General features: G+C 47.3%; 1 long non-coding RNA gene across 2 annotated transcripts; it reads left to right on the forward strand.

The window, feature by feature from the left end:
* Positions 1–8752: 8752 nt before the first annotated feature.
* LOC123133877 (uncharacterized) lies at positions 8753–11806 on the forward strand. 2 transcript variants are annotated; one of them, XR_006465416.1, is made up of 5 exons: positions 8753–10727; positions 10805–10923; positions 10993–11308; positions 11417–11512; positions 11586–11806. It is a non-coding gene; the product is annotated as an uncharacterized lncRNA (long non-coding RNA). The 2 variants fall into 2 exon arrangements; XR_006465415.1 differs by having other exon boundaries at positions 11440–11512.
* Positions 11807–12205: the final 399 nt, after the last annotated feature.

Raw genomic sequence — 12205 nt, forward strand, 5'->3', positions numbered from 1 at the left:
TTTGTTAACAAGCTTCTGAAAAGATGTGCACTCATGCAGACGGAGGTCGCGGCGAAGCTCAGGACTAAGTCCCTTACGGAACCTTGCTTGCTTCTTGGCATCAGTAGAAACTTCCTCCGTTGCATAACGGGAAAGGTTACCAAACTCCCTGCTGTAAGCATCCACAGAGAGTCGACCTTGAGTGAAACTGCAAAATTCCTCACGTTTACGGTCCATGAGACCCTCCGGAATGTGGTGTTCACAGAAAGCCTCGCTGAATTCAGCCCAAGTAGTGACATGGTCTGTTGGGCGCATAGCTCCATAATTCTCCCACCATAGGCTGGCGGGGCCTTCAAGATGATATGCAGCAAAGGTGACCTTGTCAGCCTCAGCTACTAGCGCAGAATGCAGTTTGTGAGAAATACTGCGAAGCCAGTCATCAGCGTCGAGAGGCTCGACGGAGTGGTGGAACGTGGGTGGATGTAACTTGATGAAATCACTAAGTGAAACCAAGTTAGTCCTCTGATGGTGTGCTGTGTTCTGTTCAATATGCTCCAACAAACGGTTGGTCTCCCGCTTGTTTCTCTCAGCCTCTAGCATAACTTCTGCCAGAGAGGGAGGGTGAGGCAGATTTGTATCCCCAACTCTGCTGCCTTCGGCCTGCTCTGGGGGAGCAGGGTTGTTGCGGGTGTTGACCATCCTAGGAAAAACAAGACAATGGTTTAGTCCAACATGACAAGATTCCGACATAGAATGTAGAATGTAATGGACAACTCAGAATGCAAGATGATCATCCGTATGACATGGTAGATACAGAAACTACTTCTTTTATTCCATCGTCATACACACCATACGAGGTTTAGTACAAGACCAACAAGTACTACTACGGTGAGAGGAGGATTACATCTCATCAGAGGCATCCCAAGCTCCTATACATTATTTTTTTACACCCCCGGAATTACTACATGCTAAGTCATATTCCACAAGTCACGCAGGACGGTGGAAATACAACTATTACAATACCTAGTGGAACTACTACTATCTCAGTCATCTCCGTAGTAGTTCTCATAGAAGTCTCCTCCATAGCCTGGAAGTTCAACGTGAGCATCCGGAAACAAACGGTCCTGAGGAGCCTGTGGACCAAAAGGGCTAGGGTGAGGTCTTGGACCAACAAACGGTGGCCTGCGAGGACCACGAGGTGGGGTGATGCCTCCCACATCACGCCAATCCATCATGTCCGGCAGAGCAGACCTAACAGGATACAGATCTCTCATATCCATGCATCCAGCTTGCACAGCTGGTGCAAACCGAGTCAAGGTGGCCCAATGATCAGCGCGGGTGTTGAAAAGCTCCATTCTCAAGGCCCGATTCTCTCGGTCCTTATCCTCGAGCAACTCAGCAGTGGTGCGAGTTAGTGAGTCCTCCTGACTGGGGTCAGCATAGATAGCCCGGAGATATCCGTGCGCTCCAGGAAGTGAAGCCGGCATATACCGGAAGTCGGTGTTGCGAAGCAGGCCAGACCTGACTCGCATGATGGTCATCATAGAATAAGCCGCATCTTGCACAGCCATCTCAATAGTAACACCGAGCCCATAGGAACAATGAAGAGCCTCGGTAGAACCAGGATAAGAGGGAAATATCCGGACGGTGCAAAGATACTGGCTTTGGTTAAAATCTCGAAACTGCTCTTCGACCGTGTATTCGGGATACCAACGGTAACCCGTCTCGATCATCACTCGGACTAACATAGACGTATGACCGGTCACACCAATGCATCGGGTCAGGCGAACCACTTGATTTTGGTCGCTAGTGGCCATCTGAAAGCACAACCATAATGCAAAGGCATTAGAATTTCTAGCAAAATTTCGACAGCATGACGGCTGTAAATGCTCAAGAAGGGTTTGAGACATTTATCGAAAAAACTGCATAGACACTCAACAATATCATATCAAGGTTCTGGGTTCAACTTATCAGCATAACAAGGTAGTAGAACTGAACTAGGTTTGTAGTCATCAAACCTATAAGGTACTACTGATTCGTAACACGTGAACCTGACATAGAGAGAAGATCCTAATCCTTAATCCCCGGTAGAAGAATGGACTGACTCAGATCAGAATGCCATGAGGTAAAGAAGTAAAAAGAGCCTTACGTTCCATCCCACAATCAATTCCCCTACATATAGCTAAAGCATTTCTAGACTCAACATCGACCAGTTTGGCTTGGAGAACCTACAGGCAGTCCAGCTCTGATGCCAACGCTGTCAGGACCCCGACTCAATTCCACATCGATCTAGCATGTAACACCTCATATCACTTTGCGGCCTCACGCACGGTATTCCCACGGGTGTCGCCTTACCTTTGCCCGGGACCGTTTGCGCCTTTTGGCTCACGTATATGATGATGTCGCTAGCATCCATATGATAAGGAGCCCGGGCTGACATGACTAGTCGTAAACCCAAAGTGGCACAGACTTACAGGGACAGGCATCCATGACCCAGCATCGAACGTGTCAAACAACTAGATAGTCAGATCCCACACATACCAAGCATTTCAATCATACACACAATATGCTCGATATGTGCAAATACAACAAGGCATCACAACATGACTCTACGACACAAGTACTTTATTTAAAGGCTCAGAGAGCCATACATAACATACATACAAGTACGGGTCACACGACCCACATTCAAGTCATACAGTCATACAAACCAGCAGCGGAAGTAACTTGTCTGAGTACAGACAACTAGTAAAATAAAAGAGGCTTGGAAAGCCTAGCTATACTAAGTGGACCTTCACAAGCTCAGGATTACCACCTGGGCCTTAGTCTACTCGTCGATGTCAACGTCTACGAAGAACCCATCAGAAGGGGTTGCAGCGTCTTCTGTAAAAATGTAAATTATAGCAACATGAGTACAAAGGTACTCAGCAAGACTTACATCGGATCCTACATACATGCACATTATCAAGAAGGGTTGGTGGAGTTATTGCAGCAAGCCAGCTTTGACTCTTGGCTAAACTATCCTACGAGACTCCAACTTGAAATGGTTTTGCGCACACGAGTCCACTACTCACCACTTCAATACACCACCGAGGATCCACCTCCATCATCCTACGGAAGAGCCATCCTCGGCACTCACGCTTATCTTGAGATTTTTGGTAGTATCCATTCACTTGTCTATGAACTGTATAAGCAACCAAGTAGTCCTTTACCACGGACGCGGCTATTCGAATAGATCATGTTAACCCTACAGGGGTGTACTTCTTCATACATGTTTCCACCACTTAGCGTCTGCACACAACATGTGCTCGGCAGACTTCAAGCGAGAGCCGACGTGGGTGTAGACCACGACCTACCTAAACACCTATGTCTCTAGTCCAGGTTTATCGCCTATCCAGGTTCCATCCGCAGGGAGTCCGGCTGAGGTTTCCCATACGGCCCCGAATGATGTGTACAGGGTTCCGTGACACCTAACGGGTGCCCGGTATTCCCGGCCACGTACCTACCGCATCACAGCCCACCCCTATCGTCACCGCTGTCCACGGCCTCCAGTAGGCTACAAACACCAGAAACTACTTGCAACTCCTGGACAGAGGACTAGGGTGAATAAGAAGTCGAGCGGGGTCATATTTCAGGGCCCAATGCATGGTAGTAGCTGTATCTTAAATCACATATACAGATCTCAGTGCTTAAGGTCGGCTTCAATGAAACAACCCACCATGTACTCCTACATGGCCTCTCATCGATACCTTTACCAATCGTGTTCACCACATCACTCTCATTACCGACATGATCATTTCACTCTAGCCCATCACCCAGATGAACCAGACCTGACACGACTCTAAGCATAGCAGGCATAGCAAGGTAGGAACAACACACACATATGGCTCAATCAATTCCTACACATGCTAGTGGGTTTCATCTAATTACTGTGGCAATGACAGGTCACGCAGAGGAAATGGGTTCAACTACCGTAGCACACAGCAGTTTGAAACGCGTTGTCTTAATGCAGTAAAAGAGAGCAAGAGCGAGAACATGGGATTGTATCGATATGATCAAATGGTTGGTTGCTTGCCTGATGGATCGATGCATGGATACGGTTCTTCGCTAGGGTAATCACGGTACTCCTCGGAGGCAGAACCTGCCGCAAAGAACACCGATACACAACTATCACCAAACAATGTGCGACAATATGATGCATGCATGAAACATGGCAATATGCGTGTGTTGGGCTAATGCAACTAAAACCAGATGGGTTTGAATCAATTTGAACCAAAGATTCAAATTTCAAACTCATAAATGGCCCTTTAAAGTGTTTTATCTTGTTCTATACTAAACCTCAAGTTAGCTTGTTTAAACATGCATGAAACTAGTACAGATGGATAGATTAGATTTTTCTGATCATTTTTCATATATAATTTGTTTGATTTGGAGCTACGGTTGAATTTATATGAATTTTTTGAAGTTTGGGTTATTTTCTGGAATTTATAATCATTTTAGATTTATTTTAATTCCAGAAAAAGGTTACTGCGTCAGCATGAGGTCATGCTGACCTCAGCAAGTCAACAGACCCGGTCCAGGTCAAACCTGACGCGTGGTTCCAGGGTGTCAGTGGCTAATTAACTAATTTAATTTAGTTTAAACTAATCTAGATAATTAGCAGAAGGGGGCCCCACCTGTCATTGACTCAACAGAGTCAACCGGGGCCCACCCGCGGTCAAAGTCAAAACAGTTGTGCCGGCGTTTAGCCGCCGGCGAGCCCGATGCGGCGGCGGAAGTGGTTTTGGCCGTTCCGGCCACCAAATGGGGCGCGGAAGGCATCTACGTGGAGCTGAGGACGAGCCGCGGCTCTTGGTGGAGTCAGTTGGGGTCGGGGTGGCCGGAGTTGGCGCCGGCGACGACCTAGGCGGCCACCGGAGTTCGGGTGAAGGCGAACTCGGGGCTAGGGTGTGCGGTGAGGTGCGGGAAGTGCACGGTTGGACTCAACGCAGCGTGGTGAGTGCGTTGGACACCGAGAGGTGGCCGGAGGATGGCCGGGAGCACGTCGGCGACGAGATCCACGGCGGTGCGTGCGGGTGATCTTCGTGCGGTGGCTACACGGCTCGGGGGTGAGAGAGGAAGAGTAGGAGGGGTAGCTAGGCTCACAGAGCACCCGTAGAGGCCACCAGCGGGGTCGGGGACGAGCTGATGCGGCAACGGTGTTGAAGGGGATCTCCGGCGACGGCGGTTCGGTCGAGGTCCGTGCGGTGGCTTCGGGGCATGCGAGCACTCGGGGCTCGGCTTGCTCGAAGGAGAGGAGGGTGGCGGAGCTCCTGGACACGGTGGCGCGGCGTGGGGTTGATGGAGAGCGTGGCTACGGCGAGGGGGTGGCGGCGATGGCGTCGGCCATGGCGTGGGAGAGCGAGGGAGAGGAGTTGGGGGAGAATGGAGGTGTCCTGGGGGTTCACGGCTCGACGTGGAGTTCGTCCAAGCCAGCAGCGAGGCGAGGAGGTGAAGCAGGGCGACGGCCAGCTGCGTGGCGCACGCTGTGGACGCCGTCGGGCACCTGCCTGCCTGCCTGGCCGGCAAGCAGCTCGCTGGCGCGGCGCTGGGCTGGGCCGGCAGGTGGGCTGGGTTGCAGGCACCAGGTAAGTTTCCTTTCTGTTTTTTTATTTATTCTGTAAGTTTGTTGAATTATTAAAAATACTTAGGCAACTCCTAAAATCACCAAACTGCTTCTGGTCCATAGTTGGATTATTTCCAACATGAAACATTTAGTTTGGAGATATTTGAGCATTTGAAATATTTTATATAATTTTAAATGCCCAAATTCAAATACTTATCATTTAATTCAAAGACCCTAAGATGACCTAGAAAATGGTGCAACACTTTTGGCAGAGGTTCTGAACCAAGACAAAAATGATGGACATTTTAGAAGGGCATTTCAGGTTCATTGAAAAAAGTTTTAGTAAACCCTAGTTGGTTTAAGAGGGGGCTGGGGGTTCTGACATCCCCATTTCAAGTTTCTGATGAAAGGATAGACATGATGCAACACTCTAATGCATGAACTAGCTAGGGTGTGACACATAGGGGTTTTGGGTGAACCTACCACGCGATACTACTCAGGACTTATTCAATTTCTGCTATTGCATGCATGGTGGGGAGGAAATACTACTAATGCAATAAAGCATAGGAATTAAAATGCATGATCAAGACTTGCCTAGCTGAAGGTCTTCGAAAGCTAGTGACTCGTGATAGCAAGCTTCGCACTCCGGAAATTCTATTCAAAGCAAACAATAAATACATAAGCATACAACTATACCAACATAGTAACATAATAGCACGCTATCATACTTCACACATAGACAATCAACCAAAACCAAAGAAAACCAATTGAACTCCAAGCCAACAACTAGCAAGAAAAATAAAATAAAACATTTTCTTTTTTCTGTAAATAAAAGTTCACCATCTAAAACTACAGAAACAAACCTGAAATAAAATACAATAGAGTTGGAAATAATTTTTAAAGTAATTAAAACAACAGAAAACAGCGACAAAGTGGAAGAAACTAGAACAGGGTTGTTTTCATGTAAAACTAATTTTAATTAAATCTATATATACCCAAATTAATCCTAGTGCTAGGCAATGTCAAAACAAAGCAGTGACAAAAAGAATCGCCTAAAAATATTAAATCCAGCTCATTTTATAGCAGAAATACTAATCTGTCTAAAAACTCATATAAATCAATTATAAAAAACTAAAACATGGCTGAAACAATTTTATACAGAAACTTTAGGAAATTTTCAAACTAGAGCAAAAAGAGTCAATCAATAACTCTAAATAACCTAATAGTTATGAATTTTACACAAACCGAATTGTTTTGTTTTAGAAACAGAAACAAAGATAATAAAATAAAAACAGACGGGTGTCGGTGTCAAAACCGGTGGATCTCAGGTAGGGGGTCTCGAACTGTGCGTCTAAGGCTGATGGTAACAGGAGGCGGGGGACACATTGTTTACCTAGGTTCGGGCCCTCTCTATGGAGTTAATACCCGACTTCCTACTTGATTGATCTTGATGAATATGAGTATTACAAGAGTTGATCTACCACGAGATCGTAATGGCTAAACCCTAGAAGTCTAGCCTATATGATTATGATTCTGCCCTATGGACTAAACCCTCCGGTTTATATAGGCATCAGAGGGGACTAGGGTTATACAAAGTCAGTTACGGAGAAAGAAATCTACATATCCGAATCACCAAGCTTGCCATCCACGCAAAGGAGAGTCCCATCCAGACACGGGGAGAAGTCTTTTGTCTTGTATCTTCATAGCCAAATAGTCCGGCCCGTGTTAATAGTCCGGCCATCCGAGGACCCCTTAATCCAGGACTCCCTCAGTACCCCCCGAACCAGGCTTCAATGACGAGGTGTCCGGCGCGCAGATTGTCTTCGGCATTGCAAGGCGGGTTCTTTCTCTGATTACTTCAAAGTACCTGACTTAAAGAGCAGTATCCAGCTTTTCATTTAATGTCGCTCTCATCAGCTTCTGCACCTTCATGATTTCAGCTTCCATGTGTCGAGCGAATACGAGAGGTCGAGGTATTTTTGCACATACCATCCTAATCATGTAAGAAAGTTGTCTATTTAAAGAGAGAGGGATCTTCATATCCAATCCACACCAAGGGAGGAATCCTCAGAGCTTGCCAGCAGAAACCACCCCAACATGGCTAGCACTCCAAGCTCTTCCTCCCGCCCCCACGGGCCCAAAAAAGGTGATTGGGAAAAGTGTTCCATATCCCACAATCAGCTGGCGAAGCTGCAGACATAGGGATTTCCTCCCCCCGCATATCTAGTCCCCGTTCGAGCTGGATTGGCTTCCTTCAACGGTGGGGTGCAGGCGGATAATTTCCCCAACCCATCCAGGGGGAATGAGTACGCTTTGTTCCCTACTTGTTGAGAGGTGTCGGATTTCCAATCCATCCATTCCTCCGAGGGCTTCTAGAGTATTATGGCCTCCAACTGCACAATTTCACCCCTGCCTCCATCCTGCACATTGTGGGTTACGTTGCTCTTTGTGAGCTATTCCTGGGTTGTGAGGCCCATTTTGAGTTATGGAAGAAGTTATTTTGCCTCGTCCCTCATAATCAAGAGGGGTCAATATTTCAAGTGGGTGGCGCTGAGGTATGGCGCATCGCCGGGACCGGATACCTGTCCGGCATACTGAAGAAGGCATCCGAAGAGTGGCCTTCCAAATGGTTCTATATTGAGGACGTCTCCCTTCCCGACCTAGTCCGAATGGGTCTTCCCGAATTTTCAAGTGCTCCTTTGAACAAACGCTACAGCTGGCGTCCCCAAAGCCTCAGGGAGGAAGATAGCACGGAAGTCCGTTAATTGATGAGCAAGATAAAGACGCTCGCCCGGTCCGGATTGTCAATAGTCGAGTTTATGGAGACATCCATAGTACGGGGGGTCCAACCACTCCAATACAGAGGGCGTCCTATGTGGCACTATAACAGAGAAGATGACGCCACCCGCTGCGGTCGGAAGGGTCCGGATACCCCCGCCGCTTTGGCAAAAATACTGGTCAGACTATACAAAGGGGAGAAAGAGGAGTTCATCCACATTAAGCATAGAGATGGATTTTCCATGTACAACCCTCCCAGCTGGGTGAGTTTCCACCCCCCCTACTCAATTTACTCCTTGAGTCACTTTCCATAAATATTAATCCGTCCATTTGTAACAGGAATGGTGGAAGATCACCAAGGAGCTCTACAGCCCCGCACCATAGTGATAAGTGCATTTCATATATATAATTTGGCACTCAAATTTAGCATCTATCGTGATATATCCATCCATTCTTGCTATGAGTTGTGATATATTTGAATGAAAATCATATAAAAGATCATTTACTTGTCATTTGTTTATTTTGCAGAAAAGTGCGATAAGGCACTATAATCTTGAAGATCTTGTCTACAAAGAAAGAGGATACAAGACCGAGGGCTAATAGAATAGAAGGGGGGACTCGAGTATGAAGAATTAAAGAAATGGAGGGCCAAAACTAAAGAAGAAAGGGATCTACTTGAGGCTAAAGAAGAGAAGAAGGAGGGCAAAAGTGCAAAAATGCAGATCTGGGAGGGGATCAAAATCCCTAGCCGCATCTCCATTGCAATCAGGCCTAGCACATCTCTCTCCCCCAACCTCCTTCTCCACCTTCGGCCGCCACCACGGCTAGGCCGGCGTGGTGGCGCGCCAGCAGCCTCCATCCACCAGCGCCCGCCATCACCAGCGTCCACCATCTCCAGTCACCGCCGCCATCAGCACCAAGCGCTACATTGCGCGACCCATCAGACGGGCATCTGGCTGCCCGTGCGACTCTCTCCTCCCTGTTGCTTCTTCTCCCACGCCCCTCCTGATGCTCTTCTCCTTCCCTCGCTGCTCCTCTTCTCTTCCCCACGCCCAAAACTGCTGCTGCTCCTTCTCTCCACATCCCTGCTGTTGCACTTCTCGTCTCTGAATCTCCTTGCTGTTGCTCCTATTCCGTGTTGCTCCTTCTCCTTGCACCTCCCTGCTAATCTCCACGCCCCTGCTGCCTTCCTTCTTCTCCTCAACCTCCTCCTACTGCCTCCTCTCCCCTACCGCTGCTGCTCCCTCTTCTCCCTCAACGTCTATAGCTGCTGCTCTCTCAACCCTCCTTGCTGCTTCCCTGCTTCTTCTCTGAATCTCCCAAACGCCGATGCTGCTACCTACTCTCTCCAGTGCCCCCTTGCTGCTCCTCACTCCCTGACGCTCTGCTTCTTTTGGGAGATTATTCAGATTTGGGTTGTGTAATATTTTGCTGCTGCTCATCACTTCTCTGTAACGTTTTGGGTTGTGTAATATTCAGATTTAACTAGTGCAAGCAACTTGTTATTTGTTCAGTTTGGTACTGGTAAAATATATTGTTAATTTGGGAGATTATTGATTATTAGAAATGGCTTCGGTGTATTAATATTCTGCTAGCATATGAATGTATTCACCCCTGTGTGTTTGTTCTCCCTGTACTAGTTAATTTCTACTAGTAACTTTTAGTTGTTAATTACTGTTGTGTTGATCTGTGGGTACTAGTCTTGTGGTTTGTATAATCTCGTTCATTTATGTGTTGTCACTCGTGTACTGCTCTTATTTCGAATAAACTTCTTCAGTTTTGTGTAGTATATGTTTTAGCTCCAGTACTTGTGTTATAAAGGACTCTGATATAAATGCATCTTCCTTTTCTTATATATGTCTGCTAGATATATTTGTGATCATCTCTTGTTACTTTCTTTCTGTCAATGTGGATGTCCTGTGTTCGTATTTAGTTTCTAAAATGATATGAAAATACCAAAAAGAGAAATAGAAGATAATCTTCATCTCCCTTTGCCTCTGTGTCATTCCCTTTGTTGATGATCTTAGTTAGTTTGTTGATGATCTTTGTGCTTCATTTCCTTGTTGGTGTTAGTATTATTTTCTATTTTCATCACTCAATATCATGTGACCTAGATTTGGCCGAGCATAGTCGCCGTCGCCTAGTCCCTGTGGAGAACATGACACTCGCAGTTTGGGCGTAAAATCCACTGTACTTACTATTGATCACACAGCCAGAGGACCACAACCGGTCCCTTGACCACGGATTCAAAGAGAATCCAGATATATTCGTGGAGCTCGAGGATGGAGTGTTCTACCAGGCGAGCCATGACGGCACGGAAGTGGCCATCAGTGCTAACTATCCCGGCCTTCTTCCTGCCTCACATGTAAGTAATCAGGAGACTTCTCCTTCGAAAGAATTTCCTCATTCTGCCTCACCCACCGCACTATCGCGCGCTCTAAGGGGAGGTGATCAGCATGCCACGCTGCACCTGAGGCGACTCACAAGAAAGCGGTGCCTACACCGGGCAGGCCTTCGAAGAGGAAGGCAAATAGAGGCATGGTCGAGCCTTCATCAAAGAGGTATGGTTTTTTAAATATGCTCATTGGCTGTCATATTCAAGTGTGACGCTATCCGTTATGTCTTATCAGGAAAAACATTCGCCGGACTATGTCTAGGGATCCTGCTGGTCATGCCTCCACTAGCCAGATTCTGGACCCTGTCTCAAGGACTGAGGCTGACGCGAGAGTGACACTGGATTCTCCTTCTGCAGAGGATTCGGATGATGTATCCGTCACAAACTCTAAAGTGGAAAGCGCCATGAAACATTGGTGCCAGCGGGCCGCTCTTCGTGACCTCGGTTTTTCAGAAGAGGCTTTCAACGCCTTCAACTCGGGTGATGCATACATCTGAGCTGCTCGAGATGGGCTTACTAGAGCCACTGACCAATATTTGAAAGATATGCGGGTAAGTGCACACTTGTACAATTCTGATAATTATATACCAGTAGCCCCCAAGACTTGAAGTGGTTGAAGCAACTGATTTGAGGATCGTTGTATATCCATGTGCTCATAGAGAAGAACAACCTATTGTCTCAGGAGCTGGAAAAGTGTCGGACCCAGCTAGCCACTGCTACCGCCGAACTGCAGAAATCCAAGAAGCCAGTGTCTGGTAATGATACCCTCCATTGAGAAAACATAATCATATACCAGGATTATTAATGCAGGTGCATATCTTATGGCAGAGTCGTCAGATCATCCGGGAGAGGCACCAAAAGTCGCATAGGCGGGAGGTCCAGAAGCTCAAAGGCAATTGGCCGCGGGAAAACGTATGCTGACATGGGTCAGGGAGGAGAAAAACAAACTCCAGGATTCCAACAACGAGCTGGGTGTAGAACTAAAAGATGTTCGGGCCCAGCTGGCTGACTCCGTGAAAGAAAATAAGTGGCTACAAGGCGGCATATTTAGTATGTGTTCAAAATTACCTTCACATAGTTCGACGAGGAAAGGAACTGACAGAGTTATGCCTGTAGGTATGCTGACCGGTCGTCCCGAAGAGGAGATGTCCGGATCTTTGGGCGATCTGCTACAAGAGCTGTCGCAAATGCACGAGAGAGCTCGGCAGGCGATGCAAAGTATTGCCAAGGCTTTGTGGCCATCCAACTCCCCTCCAGGAAGTATGGAGGAGCTTGTATAGCTATTCAAGGGAGCACGGCGGCGCTTCCGATTATGGAAGATATCGGCCTGCCGGGAAGGTGAGCGAGAGGCCTGGGCCATGGTGAAAACACGGTATACCAAGCTCGACCTGAATCACATGGCCCGGGTAGGACCTTTAGAGTCAGATGGAAAAGAAATTCCTGTTAGT

This window comes from Triticum aestivum, chromosome 6B (genome assembly GCF_018294505.1).
Source record: "Triticum aestivum cultivar Chinese Spring chromosome 6B, IWGSC CS RefSeq v2.1, whole genome shotgun sequence".
Lineage (NCBI taxonomy): Eukaryota > Viridiplantae > Streptophyta > Magnoliopsida > Poales > Poaceae > Triticum > Triticum aestivum.